Raw genomic sequence first — 20,420 nt, forward strand, 5'->3', positions numbered from 1 at the left:
GCAATGATGGGGAGATGGCAGTGATGGGGTGAAGGCAATGATGGGGAGAGGGGAGTGATGGGGTGAAGGCAATGATGGGGAGATGGGAGTGATGGGGTGAAGGCAATGATGGGGAGAGGGGAGTGATGGGGTGAAGGCAATGATGGGGAGATGGCAGTGATGGGGTGAAGGCAATGATGGGGAGAGGGGAGTGATGGGGTGAAGGCAATGATGGGGAGATGGCAGTGATGGGATGAAGGCAATGATGGGGAGAGGGGAGTGATGGGGTGAAGGCAATGATGGGGAGAAGGGAGTGATGGGGAGAAGGGAGTGATGGGGTGAAGGCAATGATGGGGAGAAGGGAGTGATGGGGTGAAGGCAATGATGGAGAGATGGCAGTGATGGGGTGAAGGCAATGATGGGGAGAGGGGAATGATGGGGTGAAGGCAATGATGGGGAGATGGCAGTGATGGGGTGAAGGCAATGATGGGGAGAAGGGAGTGATGGGGTGAAGGCAATGATGGAGAGATGGCAGTGATGGGGTGAAGGCAATGATGGGGAGAAGGGAGTGATGGGGTGAAGGCAATGATGGGGAGAGGGGAGTGATGGGGTGAAGGCAATGATGGGGAGAAGGGAGTGATGGGGTGAAGGCAATGATGGAGAGAGGGGAGTGATGGGGTGAAGGCAATGATGGGGAGAGGGGAGTGATGGGGTGAAGGCAGTGATGGGGAGACAGCAGTGATGGGGTGAAGGCAATGATGGGGAGAAGGGAGTGATGGGGTTAAGGCAATGATGGGGAGAAGGGGGTGATGGAGCACTTATTCAAAACCTATGTGAGTTGAGTCACATTAAAAATGTTATTTAATTATAAGTATGCACTGCTACACTACAACCGTGTCCATAGCCCCGCCCCCTTATGACCAAAGCCCCGCCCCTGCCACACCTCCATCCCCGCCCTGCCGGGCCATGGAAGAATGGTCTTGCTTGAAACCGGTCCCCGATGCAAAAAAGGTTGGGGACCACTGCTCTAGACACTTTGGTCACAGCTGTGCCATCGAGCCTGTCACATAGCGCTCAGATATTCATTGGGCCTCACACAATCCAAAAGTGTCCAGTGTCCAAAAGTGTGTGCAGAGATTCAAAATCTCCCTTATCCTCTAGTCACTTTGGTCACAGCTGTGCCATCGAGCCTGTCACATAGCGCTCAGATATTCATTGGGCCTCACACAATCCAAAAGTGTCCAGTGTCCAAAAGTGTGTGCAGAGATTCAAAATCTCCCTTATCCTCTAGTCACTTTGGTCACAGCTGTGCCATCGAGCCTGTCACATAGCGCTCAGATATTCATTGGGCCTCACACAATCCAAAAGTGTCCAGTGTCTAAAAGTGTGTGCAAAGATTCAAAATCTCCCTTATCCTCTAGTCACTTTGGTCACAGCTGTGCCATCGAGCCTGTGACATAGCGCTCAGATACCAGTGGGCCTCACACAATCCAAAAGTGTCCTGTGTCCAAAAGTGTGTGCAGAGATTCAAAATCTCCCTTATCCTCTAGTCACTTTGGTCACAGCTATGCCATCGAGCCTGTCACATAGCGCTCAGATATTCATTGGGCCTCACACAATCCAAAAGTGTCCAGTGTCCAAAAGTGTGTGCAGAGATTCAAAATCTCCCTTATCCTCTAGTCACTTTGGTCACAGCTGTGCCATCGAGCCTGTCACATAGCGCTCAGATATTCATTGGGCCTCACACAATCCAAAAGTGTCCAGTGTCCAAAAGTGTGTGCAGAGATTCAAAATCTCCCTTATCCTCTAGTCACTTTGGTCACAGCTGTGCCATCGAGCCTGTCACATAGCGCTCAGATATTCATTGGGCCTCACACAATCCAAAAGTGTACAGTGTCCAAAAGTGTGTGCAGAGATTCAAAATCTCCCTTATCCTCTAGTCACTTTGGTCACAGCTGTGCCATCGAGCCTGTGACATAGCGCTCAGATATCAGTGGGCCTCACACAATCCAAAAGTGTCCAGTGTCCAAAAGTGTGTGCAGAGATTCAAAATCTCCCTTATCCTCTAGTCACTTTGGTCACAGCTGTGCCATCGAGCCTGTCACATAGCGCTCAGATATTCATTGGGCCTCACACAATCCAAAAGTGTCCAGTGTCCAAAAGTGTGTGCAGAGATTCAAAATCTCCCTTATCCTCTAGTCACTTTGGTCACAGCTGTGCCATCGAGCCTGTCACATAGCGCTCAGATATTCATTGGGCCTCACACAATCCAAAAGTGTCCAGTGTCCAAAAGTGTGTGCAGAGATTCAAAATCTCCCTTATCCTCTAGTCACTTTGGTCACAGCTGTGCCATCGAGCCTGTCACATAGCGCTCAGATATCAGTGGGCCTCACACAATCCAAAAGTGTCCAGTGTCCAAAAGTGTGTGCAGAGATTCAAAATCTCCCTTATCCTCTAGTCACTTTGGTCACAGCTGTGCCATCGAGCCTGTCACATAGCGCTCAGATATCAGTGGGCCTCACACAATCCAAAAGTGTCCACTGTCCACAAGTGTCTGCAGAAATTCAAAATCTCCCCTGTCCTATAGACACCTTGTACCTTGTTTTACATTACTATATAGTTTGTTGGATTTTGTCTACATTTCTACCAAAAATGAGGAAGGCTGGTGGAAGAGGCCGTGGAATTGGGCGGGGGTTGGCAGCTGGTAATGATGGTGTTGGTGGTGGATCTGATGGTAGTGGCAAGAGCAAAATAGGACCGAATGCAGGAGGTGTTGAGCCTGCGTCATTGTCTGGCTACATAAGGCCTCGAACGCTTAGTTTTCTAGGAGTTGGCAAACCGCTTTTAAAGCCAGAGCATCAGGAAAAAGTTTTGTCTTACATTGCTGACTCAGCCTCCAGCTCTATCGCCTCCTCTTCTTCAGTTGTAAAAAGTAAAAGCACTGAGTCTTCATTGGAGGCTCATGTTCATGAACCACACCTTTCCTTGTGTCCTTCACCCCAACCAAGATTGAAGGATGACGCATGCCATACTACTGATTACTCCATGGAGCTGTTTTCACATACCATGCCTGGATTATCAAGTCAAATGGTGAATTACCCAGGCCAAGATGAATCTGACATGGAGTGCACTGATGCACAGCCGCTGATGGATGATTCTGCTGGTACATTCACTCAGAGCACTACATTGTCCTCGCAGTGTACAGAGCCAGATTCTGACCCTGATGAGACTCAGGTGCCCCTTCCCGCACACTATACCACCATACACGGTGACACAGAGGAAGGTGCACATGACATAGAAGAGGAGGTGATGGATGACCCAGTTGTTGACCCAGATTGGCATCCATTGGGGGAAGAGGGTGCTGCTTCCAATAGCTCAGATGAGGAGCATCCACAGCAGACATCAACATCGCAACAGCTGTTATCTGGCAGGCCCATAGCACTCCAAAGACAGGTTCCAAACATCAAAAGAGTTGCTGGACAGCTTGTCCAGAGGGTCAAAAGATCACAGCGTGCTAGGCCGCAAAATGTCTGCCAAAGTAGGAAGAGTGCAGTGTGGCACTTTTTTCAACAAAATCCTCATGATCAGGCCAAGGTTATCTGTAAGAAGTGCGCAAAGACCTTTAGCCGAGGGAAAAATCTGAAAAATTTGAATACCAGTTGCATGCTTAGACATTTAACCAGCATGCACTTGCAAGCGTGGACACAACACCAAACCTCAAGTGCCACATGTGCAACTGATCACAACGAAGGTAGTCAGCAACGCTACATTGTTTCCCCCACTGTAAGCCCACCGGTTAGCACAGCAGCAAATGTTGAGGTGTCATTGCAAGACCACAGCAGTCAGGGAATCCCACTGTTATATCAGTGAAAGACTGATTCTAGGCCATCAGAAAGAACACCAACTCCATCACCATCATCAACCCTCTCTCAGTCCGCCCTGTCCACCGCTACTTCCACCATATGCAGCTCTCAAGTCCAGCTCACCCTCCCAGACACTATGAGTAGGTCAAGAAAGTACTCAGTCTCTCATCCGCGTACACTGGGTTTGAACGCCCACATTGCCAAACTAATCTCGTTTGAGATGATGCCCTTTCGGTTGGTGGAAAGCACAGCTTTCCGCGAACTCATGGCCTATGCAGTACCACGCTATGACCTACCCAGTTGCCACTTCTTCTCTCGCAAAGCCATCCCAGCCCTCCACCATCATGTGAAAGACCGCATTGTCCATGCACTCAAGCAGTCAGTGAGCGGAAAGGTGCACCTCACAAATGATGCATGGTCCAGTCGGCATGGCCAGTGCCGTTACGTGTCCATCACTGCACACTGGGTTAATGTGGTGGATGCAGGGTCCACAGGGGACAGCGGTGGTGGGACAGTGCTGCCTAGCCCACGGTATAGGAAACAGTTGGCTGTAGGTGTTCGACCCTCCTCCTCCTCCTCCTCCTCCAGAAGCGAAAGCTCGTCCACAGAGCGCAGTCGTACAAGCACTCCATCTGCAGCTGCCACTGTTGCACACGATGTGTCCCCCTATCGAGCAGCTAGTGGAAAGCGTCAGCAGGCTGTGTTGCAGATGATGTGTTTGGGCAACAGACACACCGCCGAGGTGCTGGCCGAGTACTTGAAGCGACAAACTGAGTCATGGCTGGGCAGTGTACATCTTGAGGCAGGCAAGGTAGTTAGTGATAACGGCCGTAATTTTGTGGCAGCCATAGCCCTTTCAAAACTCATCCACATACCTTGCTTGGCTTACACCTTGAACCTGGTGGTGCAGTGCTTCCTCAAAAATTATCCGGAGTTAACAGCCCTGCTCCAGAAGGTGCGAAGACTGTGCGCGCACATCCGCCGGTCGCCTGTACACTCCGTTCGTATGCAGAAGCTGCAGCGATTGCTCCACCTTCCCAACCACCGCCTCATTATCGACATTGCAACAAGGTGGAACTCCACCCTGCACATGGTGGAGCGGCTGTGCGAGCAGAGGCAGGCCATAATGCATTTGTGGGAGGATACACGGCCAGGCACTTTGAGAGCAGACATGGAGTTGACAGGTGTGCAGTGGTCGAAGCTGAAAGACCTCTGTAAAGTCCTTCAGTGTTCTGAGGAATGCACACGGCTGGTAAGCGCAGACGACGCCATCCTAAGCATGAGCATCCCACTTATGCGTCTGCTCATGCAAACTTTGACGCACCTTAAGGAGCAGGCGTCTGCAGCCAATGTTGATGAGGAGGAAGAGGAGGAGGGAATCCTTGATGACATTCAGCCATTGTCTGCTCAGGGACCTCTCCTGGACGAGGTGGAGGAAGAAGAGGAGGAGGAGGATGATGATGGGGATGATTACTTAGGGGAGAAGGATGCATCTCGTGGGGCAAGTGAAAATGTTGGCGTGGCAAGGTCTGGTACAGGGTTTGTGCGTGACTGGAGGGATGTGGATTTGCCAGAAAGTGCTCCTCCACCCAGCACTCGCAGTGCATCATTGACACCGGGAACATTGGCCCACATGTCAGATTATGCATTGCAGATCCTAAAAAGGGACCCCCGCATTGCCAAAATGATGAACGATGACTAGAGTTGAGCGAAATAGGTCGAAAAAATTCAAAAGTCGCCGACTTTTGGCAAAGTCGGGTTTCATGAAACGAAACCCAACCCTAGGATGAGGTCGGCCACGAGGTCGGCGACTTACGCGCCAAAGTCGCGTTGCAAAAGTTTGTTTTGCGCTCTTTTTCAGCCAATCAGGATCCACGGACACTGTGGGCAACGTGATGACATAGGCACGGGTCACCACCATCTTTCAGAAGGGCATGCAAGTGATTGGCTTGCTTTGGTGGGCGTCACAGGGGGTATAAAAGGGCGTGCACGCCGACCGCCATCTTACTTCTGCCGATCTTAGTATAGGGAGAGGTTGCTGCTGATTCTGTAGGGAGAGCGTTAGGCAGGGAAGAAGACAAAAAAACTGCTTCTGCTGCTAGCGATTTGGCCTGCACAACACACCAGTCACTGTGTGTGCAGTGCAAGGGGAGGCTATATAGTGGAGTATCAGTGGTGTTGGTTGTTGGGCTGCCTTTTAAGGCTTCCTGACAGGCTGGCATTGCTGTTTACCCACTGCTCCGCAAACTGCTTTTTTAAAAGCAATCCCAATTTTTTTTTTTGTCCTGCTGAGAAGAAAAAAAAACTGCTTCTGCTGCTAGCAATTTGGCCTGCACAACACACCAGTCACTGTGTGTGCAGTGCAAGGGGAGGCTATATAGTGGTGTATCAGTGGTGTTGGTTGTTGGGCTGCCTTCTAAGGCTTCCTGACAGGCTGGCATTGCTGTTTACCCACTGCTCCGCAAACTGCTTTTTTAAAAGCAATCCAATCTCCCTTATCCTCTAGTCACTTTTGTCACAGCTGTGCCATCGAGCCTGTCACATAGTGCTCAGATATTCATTGGGCCTCACACAATCCAAAAGTGTCCAGTGTCCAAAAGTGTGTGCAGAGATTCAAAATCTCCCTTATCCTCTAGTCACTTTTGTCACAGCAGTGCCATCGAGTCTGTCACATAGCGCTCAGATATCAGTGGGCCTCACACAATCCAAAAGTGTCCAGTGTCCAAAAGTGTGTGCAGATATTCAAAATCTCCCTTATCCTCTAGTCACTTTTGTCACAGCAGTGCCATCGAGCCTGTCACATAGTGCTCAGATGTCAGTGGGCCTCACACAATCCAAAAGTGTCCAGTGTCCAAAAGTGTGTGCAGATATTCAAAATCTCCCTTATCCTCTAGTCACTTTTGTCACAGCAGTGCCATCGAGCCTGTCACATAGCGCTCAGATATCAGTGGGCCTCACACAATCCAAAAGTGTCCAGTGTCCAAAAGTGTGTGCAGATATTCAAAATCTCCCTTATCCTCTAGTCACTTTTGTCACAGCAGTGCCATCGAGCCTGTCACATAGCGCTCAGATATCAGTGGGCCTCACACAATCCAAAAGTGTCCACTGTCCACAAGTGTGTGCAGAAATTCAAAATCTCTTTTATCCTCTAGTCACTTTTGTCACAGCAGTGCCATCGAGCCTGTCACATAGCACTCAGATATCAGTGGGCCTCACACAATCCAAAAGTGTCCAGTGTCCAAAAGTGTGTGCAGATATTCAAAATCTCCCTTATCCTCTAGTCACATTTGTCACAGCAGTGCCATCGAGCCTGTCACAAAGCGCTCAGATATCAGTGGGCCTCACACAATCCAAAAGTGTCCAGTGTCCAAAAGTGTGTGCAGATATTCAAAATCTCCTTTATCCTCTAGTCACTTTTGTCACAGCAGCGCCATCGAGCCTGTCACATAGCGCTCAGATATCAGTGGGCCTCACACAATCCAAAAGTGTCCAGTGTCCAAAAGTGTGTGCAGAAATTCAAAATCTCCCTTATCCTCTATTCACTTTTGTCACAGCAGTGCCATCGAGCCTGTCACATAGCACTCAGATATCAGTGGGCCTCACACAATCCAAAAGTGTCCAGTGTCCAAAAGTGTGTGCAGATATTCAAAATCTCCCTTATCCTCTAGTCACTTTTGTCACAGCAGTGCCATCGAGCCTGTCACATAGCGCTCAGATATCAGTGGGCCTCACACAATCCAAAAGTGTCCAGTGTCCAAAAGTGTGTGCAGATATTCAAAATCTCACTTATCCTCTAGTCACTTTTGTCACAGCAGTGCCATCGAGCCTGTCACATAGCGCTCAGATATCAGTGGGCCTCACACAATCCAAAAGTGTCCAGTGTCCAAAAGTGTGTGCAGATAGTCAAAATCTCCCTTATCCTCTAGTCACTTTTGTCACAGCAGTGCCATTGAGCCTGTCACATAGCGCTCAGATATCAGTGGGCCTCACACAATCCAAAAGTGTCCAGTGTCCAAAAGTGTGTGCAGATATTCAAAACCTCCCTTATCCTCTAGTCACTTTTGTCACAGCAGTGCCATCGAGCCTGTCACATAGCGCTCAGATATCAGTGGGCCTCACACAATCCAAAAGTGTCCAGTGTCCAAAAGTTTGTGCAGATATTCAAAATCTCCCTTATCCTCTAGTCTCTTTTGTCACAGCTGTGCCATCGAGCCCGTCACATAGCGCTCAGATATCAGTGGGCCTCACACAATCCAAAAGTGTCCACTGTCCACAAGTGTGTGCAGAAATTCAAAATCTCCCTTATCCTCTAGTCACTTTTGTCACAGCAGTGCCATCGAGCCTATCACATAGCGCTCAGATATCAGTGGGCCTCACACAATCCAAAAGTATCCAGTGTCCAAAAGTGTGTGCAGATATTCAAAATCTCCCTTATCCTCTAGTCACTTTTGTCACAGCAGTGCCATCGAGCCTGTCACATAGCGCTCAGATATCAGTGGGCCTCACACAATCCAAAAGTGTCCAGTGTCCAAAAGTGTGTGCAGATATTCAAAATCTCCCTTATCCTCTAGTCACTTTTGTCACAGCAGTGCCATCGAGCCTGTCACATAGCGCTCAGATATCAGTGGGCCTCACACAATCCAAAAGTGTCCACTGTCCACAAGTGTGTGCAGATATTCAAAATCTCCCCTGTCCCATAGACACCTTGTACCTTGTTTTACATTACTATATAGTTTGTTGAATTTTGTCTACATTTCTACCAAAAATGAGGAAGGCTGGTGGAAGAGGCCGTGGAATTGGGCGGGGGTTGGCAGCTGGTCATGATGGTGCACTACATTGTCCTCGCAGTGTACAGAGCCAGATTCTGACCCTGATGAGACTCAGGTGGCCCTTCCCGCACACTATACCACCATACACGGTGACACAGAGGAAGGTGCACATGACATAGAAGAGGAGGTGATGGATGACCCAGTTGTTGACCCAGATTGGCATCCATTGGGGGAAGAGGGTGCTGCTTCCAATAGCTCAGATGAGGAGCATCCACAGCAGACATCGACATCGCAACAGCTGTTATCTGGCAGGCCCGGAGCACTCCAAAGACAGGTTCCAAACATCAAAAGAGTTGCTGGACAGCTTGTCCAGAGGGTCAAAAGATCACAGCGTGCTAGGCCGCAAAATGTCTGCCAAAGTAGGAAGAGTGCAGTGTGGCACTTTTTTCAACAAAATCCTCATGATCAGGCCAAGGTTATCTGTAAGAAGTGCGCAAAGACCTTTAGCCGAGGGAAAAATCTGAAAAATTTGAATACTAGTTGCATGCTTAGACATTTAACCAGCATGCACTTGCAAGCGTGGACACAACACCAAACCTCAAGTGCCACATGTGCAACTGATCACAACGAAGGTAGTCAGCAACGCTACATTGTTTCCCCCACTGTAAGCCCACCGGTTAGCACAGCAGCAAATGTTGAGGTGTCGTTGCAAGACCACAGCAGTCAGGGAATCCCACTGTTATATCAACGAAAGACTGATTCTAAGCCATCAGAAAGAACACCAACTCCATCACCATCATCAACCCTCTCTCAGTCCACCCTGTCCACCGCTACTTCCACCATATGCAGCTCTCAAGTCCAGCTCACCCTCCCAGACACTATGAGTAGGTCAAGAAAGTACTCAGTCTCTCATCCGCGTACACTGGGTTTGAACGCCCACATTGCCAAACTAATCTCGTTTGAGATGATGCCCTTTCGGTTGGTGGAAAGCACAGCTTTCCGCGAACTCATGGCCTATGCAGTACCACGCTATGACCTACCCAGTCGCCACTTCTTCTCTCGCAAAGCCATCCCAGCCCTCCACCATCATGTGAAAGACCGCATTGTCCTTGCACTCAAGCAGTCAGTGAGCGGAAAGGTGCACCTCACAACTGATGCATGGTCCAGTCGGCATGGCCAGGGTCGTTACGTGTCCATCACTGCGCACTGGGTTAATGTGGTGGATGCAGGGTCCACAGGGGACAGCGGTGGTGGGACAGTGCTGCCTAGCCCACGGTATAGGAAACAGTTGGCTGTAGGCGTTCGACCCTCCTCCTCCTCCTCCTCCAGAAGCGAAAGCTCGTCCACAGAGCGCAATCGTACGAGCACTCCATCTGCAGCTGCCACTGTTGCACACGATGTGTCCCCCTATCGAGCAGCTAGTGGAAAGCGTCAGCAGGCTGTGTTGCAGATGATGTGTTTGGGCGACAGACACACCGCCGAGGTGCTGGCCGAGTACTTGAAGCGACAAACTGAGTCATGGCTGGGCAGTGTACATCTTGAGGCAGGCAAGGTAGTTAGTGATAACGGCCGTAATTTTGTGGCAGCCATAGCCCTTTCAAAACTCAGCCACATACCTTGCTTGGCTCACACCTTGAATCTGGTGGTGCAGTGCTTCCTCAAAAATTATCCGGAGTTAACAGCCCTGCTCCAGAAGGTGCGAAGACTGTGCGCGCACATCCGCCGGTCGCCTGTACACTCCGTTCGTATGCAGAAGCTGCAGCGATTGCTCCACCTTCCCAACCACCGCCTCATTATCGACATTGCAACAAGGTGGAACTCCACCCTGCACATGGTGGAGCGGCTGTGTGAGCAGAGGCAGGCCATAATGCATTTGTGGGAGGATACACGGCCAGGCACTTTGAGAGCAGACATGGAGTTGACAGGTGTGCAGTGGTCGAAGCTGAAAGACCTTTGTAAAGTCCTTCAGTGTTTTGAGGAATGCACATGGCTGGTAAGCGCAGACGACGCCATCCTAAGCATGAGCATCCCACTTATGCGTCTGCTCATGCAAACTTTGACGCACCTTAAGGAGCAGGCGTCTGCAGCCAATGTTGATGAGGAGGAAGAGGAGGAGGGAATCCTTGATGACATTCAGCCATTGTCTGCTCAGGGACCTCTCCTGGACGAGGTGGAGGAAGAAGAGGAGGAGGAGGATGATGATGGGGATGATTACTTAGGGGAGGAGGATGCATCTCGTGGGGCAAGTGAAAATGTTGGCGTGGCAAGGTCTGGTACAGGGTTTGTGCGTGACTGGAGGGATGTGGATTTGCCAGAAAGTGCTCCTCCACCCAGCACTCGCAGTGCATCATTGACACCGGGAACATTGGCCCACATGTCAGATTATGCCTTGCGGATCCTAAAAAGGGACCCCCGCATTGCCAAAATGATGAACGATGACGACTACTGGTTGGCCAGCATCCTGGATCCACGCTATAAAGGCAAATTACAAAACATCATGCCACAGGAGAACCTTGACCTAATATTGGCTAATAAACAAGCAACTCTGGTAAATCGGTTGCTTGAGGCATTCCCAGCACACAACAGCGGTGATGGTTCTCACACGAGCCGTACGGGCCGGGGGCAGCTTGGCAGAGGTGTTCATGGTGCACACAGCAGAAGTGGCGTTGGAGACAGGGGTTTCATGACAATGTTGTGGACTGATTTTTCAAATACCGCTCACACAACTGGTAAAACTGCATCGATGGAAAGTGACAGGAGACAGCAGTTGTCAACTATGGTTACAAACTACTTTTCCTCCCATATCGATGTTCTCCCACACAGGTCATTCCCCTTTGACTATTGGGCCGCTAAACTGGACACCTGGCCTGAATTGGCCCAATATGCCTTACAGGAGCTCGCTTGCCCAGCTGCAAGTGTGCTATCGGAAAGAGTCTTCAGTGCAGCTGGATCAATCCTGACAGAAAAAAGGACCCGTCTGTCAACCCAAAATGTGGATGATCTAACCTTCATTAAAATGAACCACGCATGGGTTTCCAAGGATTTTGTCCCACCTTCCCCTGATGACACATAGGGTGACAGAAAAATGGCTTGCTTTGGTCCACCTCTTCCTGGTACTTCACCTATTTTGCCTTTTGCATCAGCTGAATGTCCAACATCAACATATGCCACTTTCTAAAACTCCCTAACTGTGCTGCCTCCCCCCCATGGCCGGGGTCACCACCTACCGCACGACACCGTGCGAGTGCCGTTGCCCTGGACAGGTGGGTAGGCCGACTTTTGGGCGCGGGCACTGGCACAGGGTCCCTCATAGTGCAATCAAGTGTCTCTGATGGTGGTGGTGCACACCCGCCGTCAGACACACCGCTGTACTATGAGGGGCCCAGTGCCAGTACCGACGCCCACGAGTGGGCCCCCCCTTGCTTGGGCAGGGCCCCAGCATTTGCAATCTTTACCTCTCCCTGCTCCTCCGCTGTGTAATCTGGGCCGTCAAATCCATACTGTGCCTGACACCGTCTGAGCCTGCCTCTTGAGACATATATTTTGAATGTGTACGCTATCCATACATGTTATCCAGGGATACGGTACCCTTTCTAACCTTTGTGCAATCACGTGCAATCCATACTAAGCCTAACACCGTCTGAGCCTGCCTCATGCTGTATAGACATATATTTTGAATGTGTACGCTATCCATACATGTTATCCAGGGATACGGTACCCTTTCTAACCTTTGTGCAAAAACGTGCAATCCATACAGGGCCTAACACCGTCTGAGCCTGCCTCATGCTGTATAGACATATATTTTGAATGTGTACGCTATCCATACATGTTATCCAGGGATACGGTACCCTTTCTAACCTTTGTGCAATCACGTGCAATCCACACTGGGCCTAACACCGTCTGAGCCTGCCTCCTGAGACATATATTTTGAATGTGTACGCTATCCATACATGTTATCCGGGGATACGGTACCCTTTCTAACCTTTGTGCAAACACGTGCAATCCATACTGGGAATAACACCGTCTGAGCCTGCCCCCTGAGACATATATTTTGAATGTGTACGCTATCCATACATGTTATCCGGGGATACGGTACCCTTTCTAACCTTTGTGCAATCACGTGCAATCCATACTGGGCCTAACACTGTCTGAGCCTGCCTCATGCTGTATAGACATATATTTTGAATGTGTACGCTATCCATACATGTTATCCGGGGATACGGTACCCTTTCTAACCTTTGTGCAATCACGTGCAATCCATACTGGGCCTAACACCGTCTGAGCCTGCCTCATGCTGTATAGACATATATTTTGAATGTGTACGCTATCCATACATGTTATCCAGGGATACGGTACCCTTTCTAACCTTTGTGCAATCACGTGCAATCCATACTGGGCCTAACACCGTCTGAGCCTGCCTCATGCTGTATAGACATATATTTTGAATGTGTACGCTATCCATACATGTTATCCAGGGATACGGTACACTTTCTAACCTTTGTGCAATCACGTGCAATCCATACTGGGCCTAACACCGTCTGAGCCTGCCTCCTGAGACATATATTTTGAATGTGTACGCTATCCTCACATGTTATCCGGGGATGCGGTACCCTTTCTAACCTTTGTGCAATCACGTGCAATCCATACTGGGCCTAACACCGTCTGAGCCTGCCTCCTGAGACATATATTTTGAATGTGTACGCTATCCATGCATGTTATCCGGGGATACGGTACCCTTTCTAACCTTTGTGCAATCACGTGCAATCCATACTGGGCCTAACACCGTCTGAGCCTGCCTCACGCTGTATAGACATATATTTTGAATGTGTACGCTATCCATACATGTTATCCAGGGATACGGTACCCTTTCTAACCTTTGTGCAATCACGTGCAATCCATACTGGGCCTAACACCGTCTGAGCCTGCCTCATGCTGTATAGACATATATTTTGAATGTGTACGCTATCCATACATGTTATCCAGGGATACGGTACACTTTCTAACCTTTGTGCAATCACGTGCAATCCATACTGGGCCTAACACCGTCTGAGCCTGCCTCCTGAGACATATATTTTGAATGTGTACGCTATCCACACATGTTATCCGGGGATACGGTACCCTTTCTAACCTTTGTGCAATCACGTGCAATCCATACTGGGCCTAACACCGTCTGAGCCTGCCTCCTGAGACATATATTTTGAATGTGTACGCTATCCATACATGTTATCCAGGGATACGGTACCCTTTCTAACCTTTGTGCAATCACGTGCAATCCATACTGGTCCTAACACCGTCTGAGCCTGCCTCATGCTGTATAGACATATATTTTGAATGTGTACGCTATCCATACATGTTATCCGGGGATACGGTACCCTTTCTAATCTTTGTGCAATCACGTGCAATCCATACTGGGCCCAACACCGTCTGAGCCTGCCTCATGCTGTATAGACACATATTTTGAATGTGTACGCTATCCATACATGTTATCCAGGGATACGGTACCCTTTCTAACCTTTGTGCAATCACGTGCAATCCATACTGGGCCTAACACCGTCTGAGCCTGCCTCATGCTGTATAGACATATATTTTGAATGTGTACGCTATCCATACATGTTATCCGAGGATACGGTACCCTTTCTAACCTTTGTGCAATCACGTGCAATCCATACTGGGCCTAACACCGTCTGAGCCTGCCTCATGCTGTATAGACATATATTTTGAATGTGTACGCTATCCATACATGTTATCCAGGGATACGGTACCCTTTCTAACCTTTGTGCAATCACGTGCAATCCATACTGGGCCTAACACCGTCTGAGCCTGCCTCATGCTGTATAGACATATATTTTGAATGTGTACGCTATCCATACATGTTATCCAGGGATACGGTACCCTTTCTAACCTTTGTGCAATCACGTGCAATCCATACTGGGCCTAACACCGTCTGAGCCTGCCTCCTGAGACATATATTTTGAATGTGTACGCTATCCACACATGTTATCCGGGGATACGGTACCCTTTCTAACCTTTGTGCAATCACGTGCAATCCATACTGGGCCTAACACCGTCTGAGCCTGCCTCCTGAGACATATATTTTGAATGTGTACGCTATCCATACATGTTATCCGGGGATACGGTACCCTTTCTAACCTTTGTGCAATCACGTGCAATCCATACTGGGCCTAACACCGTCTGAGCCTGCCTCATGCTGTATAGACATATATTTTGAATGTGTACGCTATCCATACATGTTATCCAGGGATACGGTACCCTTTCTAACCTTTGTGCAATCACGTGCAATCCATACTGGGCCTAACACCGTCTGAGCCTGCCTCATGCTGTATAGACATATATTTTGAATGTGTACGCTATCCATACATGTTATCCAGGGATACGGTACCCTTTCTAACCTTTGTGCAATCACGTGCAATCCATACTGGGCCTAACACCGTCTGAGCCTGCCTCCTGAGACATATATTTTGAATGTGTACGCTATCCATACATGTTATCCGGGGATACGGTACCCTTTCTAACCTTTGTGCAATCACGTGCAATCCATACTGGGCCTAACACCGTCTGAGCCTGCCTCCTGAGACATATATTTTGAATGTGTACGCTATCCATACATGTTATCCAGGGATACGGTACCCTTTCTAACCTTTGTGCAATCACGTGCAATCCATACTGGGCCTAACACCGTCTGAGCCTGCCTCATGCTGTATAGACATATATTTTGAATGTGTACGCTATCCATACATGTTATCCGGGGATACGGTACCCTTTCTAACCTTTGTGCAATCACGTGCAATCCATACTGGGCCCAACACCGTCTGAGCCTGCCTCATGCTGTATAGACATATATTTTGAATGTGTACGCTATCCATACATGTTATCCAGGGATACGGTACCCTTTCTAACCTTTGTGCAATCACGTGCAATCCATACTGGGCCTAACACCGTCTGAGCCTGCCTCATGCTGTATAGACATATATTTTGAATGTGTACGCTATCCATACATGTTATCCGAGGATACGGTACCCTTTCTAACCTTTGTGCAATCACGTGCAATCCATACTGGGCCTAACACCGTCTGAGCCTGCCTCATGCTGTATAGACATATATTTTGAATGTGTACGCTATCCATACATGTTATCCGGGGATACGGTACCCTTTCTAACCTTTGTGCAATCACGTGCAATCCATACTGGGCCTAACACCGTCTGAGCCTGCCTCATGCTGTATAGACATATATTTTGAATGTGTACGCTATCCATACATGTTATCCAGGGATACGGTACACTTTCTAACCTTTGTGCAATCACGTGCAATCCATACTGGGCCTAACACCGTCTGAGCCTGCCTCCTGAGACATATATTTTGAATGTGTACGCTATCCATACATGTTATCCGGGGATACGGTACCCTTTCTAACCTTTGTGCAATCACGTGCAATCCATACTGGGCCTAACACCGTCTGAGCCTGCCTCCTCAGACATATATTTTGAATGTGTACGCTATCCATACATGTTATCCAGGGATACGGTACCCTTTCTAACCTTTGTGCAATCACGTGCAATCCATACTGGTCCTAACACCGTCTGAGCCTGCCTCATGCTGTATAGACATATATTTTGAATGTGTACGCTATCCATACATGTTATCCGGGGATACGGTACCCTTTCTAATCTTTGTGCAATCACGTGCAATCCATACTGGGCCCAACACCGTCTGAGCCTGCCTCATGCTGTATAGACACATATTTTGAATGTGTACGCTATCCATACATGTTATCCAGGGATACGGTACCCTTTCTAACCTTTGTGCAATCACGTGCAATCCATACTGGGCCTAACACCGTCTGAGCCTGCCTCATGCTGTATAGACATATATTTTGAATGTGTACGCTATCCATACATGTTATCCGGGGATACGGTACCCTTTCTAACCTTTGTGCAATCACGTGCAATCCATACTGGGCCTAACACCGTCTGAGCCTGCCTCATGCTGTATAGACATATATTTTGAATGTGTACGCTATCCATACATGTTATCCAGGGATACGGTACCCTTTCTAACCTTTGTGCAATCACGTGCAATCCATACTGGGCCTAACACCGTCTGAGCCTGCCTCCTGAGACATATATTTTGAATGTGTACGCTATCCATACATGTTATCCAGGGATACGGTACCCTTTCTAACCTTTGTGCAATCACGTGCAATCCATACTGGGCCTAACACCGGCTTAGCCTGCCTCCTGAGACATATATTTTGAATGTGTACGCTATCCATACATGTTATCCAGGGATACGGTACCCTTTCTAACCTTTGTGCAATCACGTGCAATCCATACTGGGCCCAACACCGTCTGAGCCTGCCTCATGCTGTATAGATATATATTTTGAATGTGTACGCTTTCCATACATGTTATCCGGGGATATGGTACCCTTTCTAACCTTTGTGCAATCACGTGCAATCCATACTGGGCCTAACACCGTCTGAGCCTGCCTCATGCTGTATAGACATATATTTTGAATGTGTACGCTATCCATACAAGTTATCCAGGGATACGGTACCCTTTCTAACCTTTGTGCAATCACGTGCAATCCATACTGGGCCTAACACCGTCTGAGCCTGCCTCATGCTGTATAGACATATATTTTGAATGTGTACGCTATCCATACATGTTATCCAGGGAAACGGTACCCTTTCTAACCTTTGTGCAATCACGTGCAATCCATACTGGGCCTAACACCGTCTGAGCCTGCCTCCTGAGACATATATTTTGAATGTGTACGCTATCCATACATGTTATCCAGGGATACGGTACCCTTTCTAACCTTTGTGCAATCACGTGCAATCCATACTGGGCCTAACACTGTCTGAGCCTGCCTCATGCTGTATAGACATATATTTTGAATGTGTACGCTATCCATACATGTTATCCGGGGATACGGTACCCTTTCTAACCTTTGTGCAATCACGTGCAATCCATACTGGGCCTAACACCGTCTGAGCCTGCCTCCTGAGACATATATTTTGAATGTGTACGCTATCCATACATGTTATCCAGGGATACGGTACCCTTTCTAACCTTTGTGCAATCACGTGCAATCCATACTGGGCCTAACACCGTCTGAGCCTGCCTCATGCTGTATAGACATATATTTTGAATGTGTACGCTATCCATACATGTTATCCAGGGATACGGTACCCTTTCTAACCTTTGTGCAATCACGTGCAATCCATACTGGGCCTAACACCGTCTGAGCCTGCCTCATGCTGTATAGACATATATTTTGAATGTGTACGCTATCCATACATGTTATCCAGGGATACGGTACCCTTTCTAACCTTTGTGCAATCACGTGCAATCCATACTGGGCCTAACACTGTCTGAGCCTGCCTCCTGAGACATATATTTTGAATGTGTACGCTATCCATACATGTTATCCAGGGATACGGTACCCTTTCTAACCTTTGTGCAATCACGTGCAATCCATACTGGGCCTAACACCGTCTGAGCCTGCCTCATGCTGTATAGACATATATTTTGAATGTGTACGCTATCCATACATGTTATCCGGGGATACGGCACCCTTTCTAACCTTTGTGCAATCACGTGCAATCCATACTGGGCCTAACACCGTCTGAGCCTGCCTCCTGAGACATATATTTTGAATGTGTACGCTATCCATACATGTTATCCAAGGATACGGTACCCTTTCTAACCTTTGTACAATCACGTGCAATCCATACTGGGCCTAACACCGTCTGAGCCTGCCTCATGCTGTATAGACATATATTTTGAATGTGTACGCTATCCATACATGTTATCCAGAGATACGGTACCCTTTCTAACCTTTGTGCAATCACGTGCAATCCATACTGGGCCTAACACCGTCTGAGCCTGCCTCCTGAGACATATATTTTGAATGTGTACGCTATCCATACATGTTATCCAGGGATACGGTACCCTTTCTAACCTTTGTGCAATCACGTGCAATCCATACTGGGCCTAACATCGTCTGAGCCTGCCTCATGCTGTATAGACATATATTTTGAATGTGTACGCTATCCATACATGTTATCCGGGGATACGGTACCCTTTCTAACCTTTGTGCAATCACGTGCAATCCATACTGGGCCTAACACCGTCTGAGCCTGCCTCATGCTGTATAGACATATATTTTGAATGTGTACGCTATCCATACATGTTATCCAGGGATACGGTACCCTTTCTAACCTTTGTGCAATCACGTGCAATCCATACTGGGCCTAACACCGTCTGAGCCTGCCTCCTGAGACATATATTTTGAATGTGTACGCTATCCATACATGTTATCTGGGGATACGGTACCCTTTCTAACCTTTGTGCAATCACGTGTAATCCATACTGGGCGTGAGAACGGCTGGCGAGCTGTTAAGCAAGCTACAGCATCTGTCCAGACAAGTACAGGGATTCCCTAGCGAGGTGACTTATTTGATTGTTTTCAATGTTGGGAGAGCAATTTTTGGGGAGCTCTATACTCTGGAGAATGATAGATGGGGCCCACCATACACTGGAACATTCCAAAGGTGGACATCAGACACTGGAGCAGCATTTACAGGGCCCATTATACACTAGAGCATTAGAAATGGGGCCCATTATGTTTGGAGCATTATTTGGGCCCATAAGACAGTGGAGCTTCATCCATGGGGACCAACATATACTGTAGCATTATGTGGAGCTCATCATATACTGTTTCAAACATTATATGGGACCAATGATTCTGTATGGAGAAATAGATGGGCCTCGTCATGAGATGTAAAAAGTGAGGTATTTTTCATTGGACTATACCGCTATTTCTCTGCCGTATCGGAGCATGATGAGTTGTGGTATGTGTTAAAGGGGCGCTCTTTCGCCCAGGGCACATGAAAACCTGGAGCCAGCCCTCCCCCCCCACAGTTTGTAGCCAAATAACCCCCATTTTTCAGTGCGTAACTTGTATTATGAAGTTAATTAAGGTTGACAAGCTTAAGAAAGAAGAATTGATGCTTTGGGCATTCAAATGGGCACTGTAGGTGTGTTTCCTGTCCTCCTCTCACTGCCGACTTTTATTCCCCATTGACTTACATTGGGTTTCGTGTTTCAGGACGACCCCGACTTTTCCCTATAATCGGACGATCTTGCTCGACCCGACTTTTGGAAAAGTCGGGTTTCACGAAACGAAATGCGACCCTAAAAAAACAAAAGTCGCTCAACTCTAACGATGACGACTACTGGTTGGCCAGCATCCTGGATCCACGCTATAAAGGCAAATTACAAAACATCATGCCACAGGAGAACCTTGACCTAATATTGGCTAATAAACAAGCAACTCTGGTAAATCGGTTGCTTGAGGCATTCCCAGCACACAGCAGCGGTGATGGTTCTCACACGAGCCGTACGGGCCGGGGGCAGCTTGGCAGAGGTGTTCGTGGTGCACACAGCAGAAGTGGCGTTGGAGACAGGGTTTTCATGACAATGTTGTGGACTGATTTTTCAAATACCGCTCACACAACTGGTAATACTGCATCGATGGAAAGTGACAGGAGACAGCAGTTGTCAACTATGGTTACAAACTACTTTTCCTCCCATATCGATGTTCTCCCACACAGGTCATTCCCCTTTGACTATTGGGCCGCTAAACTGGACACCTGGCCTGAATTGGCCCAATATGCCTTACAGGAGCTCGCTTGCCCAGCTGCAAGTGTGCTATCGGAAAGAGTCTTCAGTGCAGCTGGATCAATCCTGACAGAAAAAAGGACCCGTCTGTCAACCCAAAATGT

Source organism: Dendrobates tinctorius, unplaced genomic scaffold (assembly GCF_039654945.1).
Source record: "Dendrobates tinctorius isolate UK_male_01 unplaced genomic scaffold, ASM3965494v1 ptg000177l, whole genome shotgun sequence".
NCBI lineage: Eukaryota > Metazoa > Chordata > Amphibia > Anura > Dendrobatidae > Dendrobates > Dendrobates tinctorius.